This window comes from Dermacentor albipictus, chromosome 3 (assembly GCF_038994185.2).
Source record: "Dermacentor albipictus isolate Rhodes 1998 colony chromosome 3, USDA_Dalb.pri_finalv2, whole genome shotgun sequence".
Lineage (NCBI taxonomy): Eukaryota > Metazoa > Arthropoda > Arachnida > Ixodida > Ixodidae > Dermacentor > Dermacentor albipictus.
Window position 1 is genome coordinate 113,922,689 of NC_091823.1, and position 6,600 is coordinate 113,929,288.

The 6,600-nt window shown below is 47.1% G+C and overlaps 1 non-coding gene across 1 annotated transcript; it reads right to left on the reverse strand.

The window, feature by feature from the left end:
• Positions 1 to 236: 236 nt before the first annotated feature.
• On the reverse strand, positions 237 to 420 carry LOC135916911 (U2 spliceosomal RNA). Its single transcript, XR_010569100.1, has one exon. It is a non-coding gene; the product is annotated as a U2 spliceosomal RNA (small nuclear RNA).
• Between the last annotated feature and the right edge of the window lie 6,180 nt (positions 421 to 6,600).

The window sequence follows — 6,600 nt, forward strand, 5'->3', positions numbered from 1 at the left end:
AGGGCACGCAATCTTTTATATGCTTCAGGAAAACCACTTAGAAAGCTGTAGTGTCAGTTTGACCTTCAGGTATAAATTGGGGATGCACATTTTATGGCAATAAAAAAAAACTGGATCAACATTACTTTGGCTTTTGGTTTATTCTCCCGTGCTTTGTTTCTTTCTTTTCTTTATCTTTTTACAGCGAAGCTGTTTACGGCTAAGGTCTATATTGTATCTTTGTCCTGCACGAACACTAACCGTGGGCCGATCTCGAAGATGGTGCAATACCGGGCAGACTCGCTGCGGAAGTGAAGCAGGCGTCGAGCACTCCGCCAACTTGCAAAAATGAGTTCAATATCTTGGGTCCAAGTAGAACCCGTATCACATATTGAGCTGATAACAACAGATGCTACGATTTGCCCCGCGTCGGCCACGTCTACGTTCGCACCGCCCTCTCCTTGTCGGCGTTCCAAGCCGCTTGCGCATCTGCTTTCTTTTCCTTCCGCTCTCCCGTGGTGGCGCTGCTGCGTTAAGTCGCGCATATCTAGTCTTCTCCGGCTCCTCGGGGCGGTAGTCGGGACGTCCACGCGAATGTATACAAAAATCTCGGTAAATGAGTTCGTGCCTTTGTTCGAAATTCTGTGCCACCTCTGTGTCGTCTGCTAAACAGCTTCGCTGGTCATTCACTTTCACAGAGTGCAATGGCACATGACTTTCTTTTTTTACCTTGACATGGATTTTCTTTTTTCCGCTCCTTGATCAACTTCGACTTCAACTCGATGCCGTATTCGTAGATCCAAGTTTCGTCACAGGGGAAGACCCTCTGGCAATAATTAATCGCTTTGACCGGAATCTTTCCAGTCAATGCAGCACATTTCTTTCGTCGCGACACTTGCTGAGTAGCGAGTCATTAGTTTCGGCAGCATCTTGAAACAAACATTTTTTTATTTTCCAAAATTCCCGTCAAAGTGTAGTTAATGGACGACTTGCCCAAACCAAGTACTTCTGCTATCATTCTAACAGCGGGGGTCACCGAACACAAAGGGCGTACGCTATCGATGTTCTTCATCTTGGCACGAGGTTGAAGAATGAAAAAAATATTCAAAGAACAATTTGCAAGATATAATTATAACACCTGCAATGTTGAGTCGTTAGAGGCCTGACGACCGAATATGGTAGGTCTTAGAATCGGATCCATTTCATTGTTGAACAGCTTGTCTAAAGTTAGCTGGGACACCGTATATACAGGGTGTTCCAACTAACGTTAGCCAAGCTGGTTAACAAATAAAAAAAATGTTAACAAATATGGTGCAAGACACGATTTTAGGAATTATCGTATTCAATCGTCAGAACAGCATAGGTGTCGCACCGTGTTATCTTTTCACTCTATTTCTTTGAGCAGAGTGGCAAAAGTTAGCTGGGACAACCTGTAAATAAACTTTGGCATATGAATCGTGTTTTATTTTATCGTTAGCAGAATGTTTTTTTTTTATCACACATGACATGTACCACAATTCTACCTTTTTGAGCGAATACTCTCACAGGCAGACATTGTTGTTTGTTTGAAGTTTGAAGTTGAAGGGGAAGTCAGAATTACTGCCTTACATCCATTACTGCCTTATGTCCATAAGGTAGCGTGTACTGCACTATGAATCACTGTTGAGATTTCATGGGGGATTTGACTTACTTGGGTATACGTATTGTTTCGTTATATACCGTTTCGTTATAACAAAGTCTGACTGTACTCGGATTATTATTTTTTTTACTCTTCTCGTTCATTACTTGTCACTGCAGGTTTGGCGAAGTTGAGGAGTACCTAACTATGCTGCGGGCACTGGCTTTTTCTCGGCTACAGCTGGCGAATCACTCTCTATCCACAGATTGTGCGTGCCTATAAAACGTCTTCGATTTCGCGCGAGTACCTTTCCCCCGGGAAAGGCGCGGCTACGGGTCCTCATCGTGCGCAGCCAGGACATCTCTCGCTCTCCGCACTGAGTTTCACTCGAACATCGATTTTCGAGCGCGCCCCCCGCCATCAGGGCCTCTATCAACAAGCGGCAGAATGGAAAGGGACGAAGGGAGCGCAAATAAAAGAGGGACGCGGGAAGAAAAAAATGGAAGCCGGAGCACCTTGGTCCCGCTTTTAAAGCACCGCGAAAGCAGCAACCGAAGTAGGGAGGAAACGAGAAACGGGACGCCATTGTTATTCTACGGCCGCCGTTGAAAAGTCGCTGATGGAGCGCGACAGGGCATCGGGGAAAAGGGAAGTGGGGTAGAATGGGTGGATGAAATAATGGAGGCGGTGAGGGAAAAAAGGGAACGGGTGGAACTTTGGAGGAAGGGATGTGAGGAAAAGGAGGAGCGACGCCAGGGCAATTTCTTGCGTCCCGGCAGAGGGGAGGCGACCGTGGCGTTCGTTGTTTCTTTTGAGGTTTGGACGCTCGTCTTCAATCGCTCCTCATCCACCTCCCATCCGGACGAGGCTTCAGCGGCGGTGAACTTCGCTCGCTTGCGCGTTCTGGGCGAAGCCTCGTTGCACGTACTTGCCGCCGGCCCAGTGGATGCTTTAGTCTTCGCTTGAAAGCGTACCGGGAACTAATGCAGAAATCACAAGCTCAGGTAATAAAGCAACACTCCCGGAGGATTCCTTGTGCTACCCGCGAATGAGAGAGAGAGAGAGAGAGAGAAATGAAGAGAAGGGACGATGATTGTGCTGGCGACAGCCCATGTTTTGACATCGTGTTCATTAAACAAAGCCTTTACTATGCGTCAGCTAAAATACTAATGGACGCCATAATTTTTGTTAGGTCGCGCACTCAAGCTGTTTGAAGATCACAAGAACTTGCGTATAAAAAGTATATATATATATATATATATATATACATACACACGTCTTTGAACTGCTTGAACGTACATTAGCCAGCTAATTTCACAAACATTTTAAAAGAAAATTTATTAACGCAGCGCCGTCACCTACGAAGCTTAAATATGCGCATTACTTCACATCCAAAAGTTCCTAGTCAGTACAATTTAAATGTCAACATTGCGCTGCCATCATTTATGTTGCTGGACTCCTTAAAACAGCGTGTATATAATTATGTTCTACAAGTCTGTGATCCATTGTGTGTGCTTCGCTACCGACGCATAGCATTTCTAAGTGGCGTTATTGAGTATAAGCCCGCTCAGGTAAAGCTTGTAGATTTCGAACTCGCTTAACCGGAAGCATCCTGTGTAATGTTCGTTTCGCGCAGGCAGTTGACTCGGTCCTTTAGTGGTGAGATCATTGGGAAGGCCGCACAGACGGCTGAATATAGACTCATATGCAGCCTATTGAGCCTACTGAGCGCAACGTCGTTCTGAGGAGCACGTTCGTACGCTGTCATTCTAGAGTTAAGACAGAACATAATGTATAACCTTTAGATTGACCAATTTCACGGCGAGTTTTACTACGCAATCGCTAAAGCAAAGCACGTCGGTAATAGCACACTTTAGCGGGCTGTAAGGCAACTATGGCAAGAAGCGTGATGTGTTAGTACCATGACAAACCCGCTAACCTCTCATGAACAAAAGACGGGAAAGTAAAAAAATCCGTAAACACCTAAGCACTTACTATGAGTTGTGAATGCGAAAGCAATTAATGTCCAGTTGAACACCATTGAGCGGTCGTTCGAGTTACAACCTCCTTGTGGGCAAGAGAGCGCGTCGAGATGCTTGGCCAACGCTTCCTAGATAGTACAAGGCCGGCGCACTTCGATCCGTGACGTCATGCTGCCTTGACCGACTGCCATAGGATCTAATGGAGACGCCCCCGAGTAAGCCTCGATGATGTTGACGTGACCGATTTCGTCACACCGAGCTTGGAAATGGAAACTTCGGTCCAAGTAGCATGACGTCATAAAGCAAAGTTCACAGGCCTGCTGTCTAAGAGGCGCTGGTTTAGCCCAGTGGGTAATACGCTCGGCTTCTGAGCGTGCAGTTGTAGGTCCGAAGCTCACTACCACCAGTGCTCTTGCTTTCGAATTTATTTTATTTTTAGTACATTAATTTTTTTTATAGCAAATATCAAGGCGAAGTCAAAACGTAGGCGGGAGTCTGCATGGAAGAGGAACATGCGTATAACACAGGCTTCTGAGAGCGAGTGTGACGTGGCGTCGCGGCGATGCTCTCTCCCTTCGCGCAACACCTAACGCGCCCGCGCCTCCGTATGTGTTCTCTTTCGCCCGCTCTGCTCTTCCAAGCGCACGTGCCGTGAAGTCACAGCCAATGGAAATTTAGGTGCCGTTTCGCGGCTGCAAATGACAGACGCTGGCTTTTTCGTTCAACGGGACATTTGGTGCTTTAGCTTCAATAAAACAATTCTACAACTGGAGCGGGGTGGAAGAGATGCACCGCCCCTCCGCCCCTACCAACTTCTCCTCAATTTTGCTAGAAGAACCCATCAATGGGCATTTTTCTAGACATTCCACTCAATGCTGCCGTGACCCCAGGTAAACCATGAAAGCAGCGAGGAGTACTGTCATCATGGAGCCGCCAGGGCCGCTGACGCATATGCTCTGAGCAAAATTGGTTTATTATTTAACGGTAGACCACGAGCGTCGACCGGCCGACATGTCGGTGTTGAGATCGGCGAGGATAAGTTCATGTTCAGAAAGTTGACCCCTAAATCAAGTGTCGTCTGCTAGACTTTTCCGACATGTATGGTAGCGCCCCTGTCACAGTTAACTCGGTGGCCACCTTTGCCGCCGATCGACGACGACAAGAGCATGTGCTGCTGTATTGCTTTTTTTTTAGAGAGAAATGTCTTCCGCAGCGAGTTGCATCAATTTGTCTGTATGAGAAACCAGATTTCTAGCCTCTTTCAGTGGGCCGCTACTGAGGATAGTGCAGTCATAAAATTTAGGCACTCCGTCTCCTTCCCTTCCCATCCCGCAAAGGGTGGCGTGATAGAATTCCGTGCGCAGTAACTACACCTCCTTCTCACCCTCAACTTGCTTAGGAAGTCATTTTCGGTCATTGGCCTCAACTTGAACTTGAATCGTCTTCCAACATTCGTACTGATGTAGCTGAAGCGCGATAGACGTAACACAAGGCGAAGGTATGAGCAACACACAGATGGAGCACTTCACTCACATACAAAGTTTTTTTTATCATATACTTATATTTTTTATTGTGCGCCTCGAATGAGATGATATAGCGCTCCAACTTTTCTTTAGCTTCGTCTTGCGCGTCGCACGTCTGTCGAATTACAGCTAGTCATGCTCAGTCTATACCGTCTAGCGGAATTTTCTGTCCTGCTGAGATAAGACAGCTTTAGTTTCACAGGCGAAGATATCTCAGTGCAATTAAAATCTTGTGGGATTGAAAGGAGCCAGCGTAGACTGTGTAGAACCTCTCCCTGTCTCACGGGCGCACATTAAGTCTACGCGCTTGCATTGGGCACCCTACATGCTTGACGAGTTATACGTGCTTCTCTCGTGAGAAACGGGCGTTCGCTTTTTTTCAGCAAGATGGCATCACTTTCTTTCCATGAGAGCAATTGTAAGCATTGACAATTGAAAACAACATATTGAGGTACTTTGCAGATCGAAGCCACGCAGCGGCCACCCCACACGGTATTACCAAATAGCAGTTACCTAAATTTGCAGTGAGCAATATTTAGCGAACTTAGCAAAAATGGGGTTCAGGCTCCAGGTTCTCTTTGACAAATGTGCTTGAACAAACAAAGCTTTGTTCCATGCTCCATTCATTCCTAACTTACGAGATGCAAGAACAAGATATCAGCGGCCAAAATTTTTGCGGCATGAGATTGCTGAGACAACGTGGTTTAAGGGGAAGCTGAAACGGTTTTCTATTTCCATGAATTGCTGGGATTGGGAAGAACAGGCCTAATAATTTACGGTTCCGAAATTTTTTTTCTTCTTTTTGTTAATATAAGGCGCGGAAATCGCTTTCTAAATCACCCCCGCGGACACGCCCCCATCGCTTCCCGGAGCGCCGGGTGAGGTGGTTGCCAGAGGAGAGAACCGGCGAGAGTGACGTCACGCGCGGGTACCGAGCTGCCGGACCGGCGTGCTGGCATGTGCTGGCATGCCTCTTTCCGTCCAGCGCTTTACTGAAAGACGCTACGAGAGATTTGCCGCCGCCGCCGCCGCTCACGTTTGTTTTCGTTGGCGATTTTCGTAAACTGTTCTTTCCTTCTGTGCTGCGGGAGTGCCTACAGCCAAGGGCGCCCAACATGCCCTCGTTCTGTGCAGCATTCGGCTGCGCGAACACAGGCGGGCGAGACGATGTGGTGTTTCGCAGGTTCCCGAAGGACAAGAAGCTTGCACCGCAGTGCGGTGAGGAGAGATAAGTTCGTGCCGACGAAATCAACTGTGCTGTGCTCGGACCATTTCCGCGATAGCCGGATAGCCTTACGACAAATGCGGAAACGCGTTGTTGCTAGCTTTGCTATAGTCCGTTTCATACATCAGGTGCAACCTGTGGAGGCATGAGATACTTCTTGCAGTGGCTGCGTTCACACTTAGAAAAGGTCGGTGTTTCTTGACCCAATTTTTGAGAACATTTTTGATATATAAGCTCAGTTCTGAATGAGAAAAAAAAAGAATTAAGAATTAA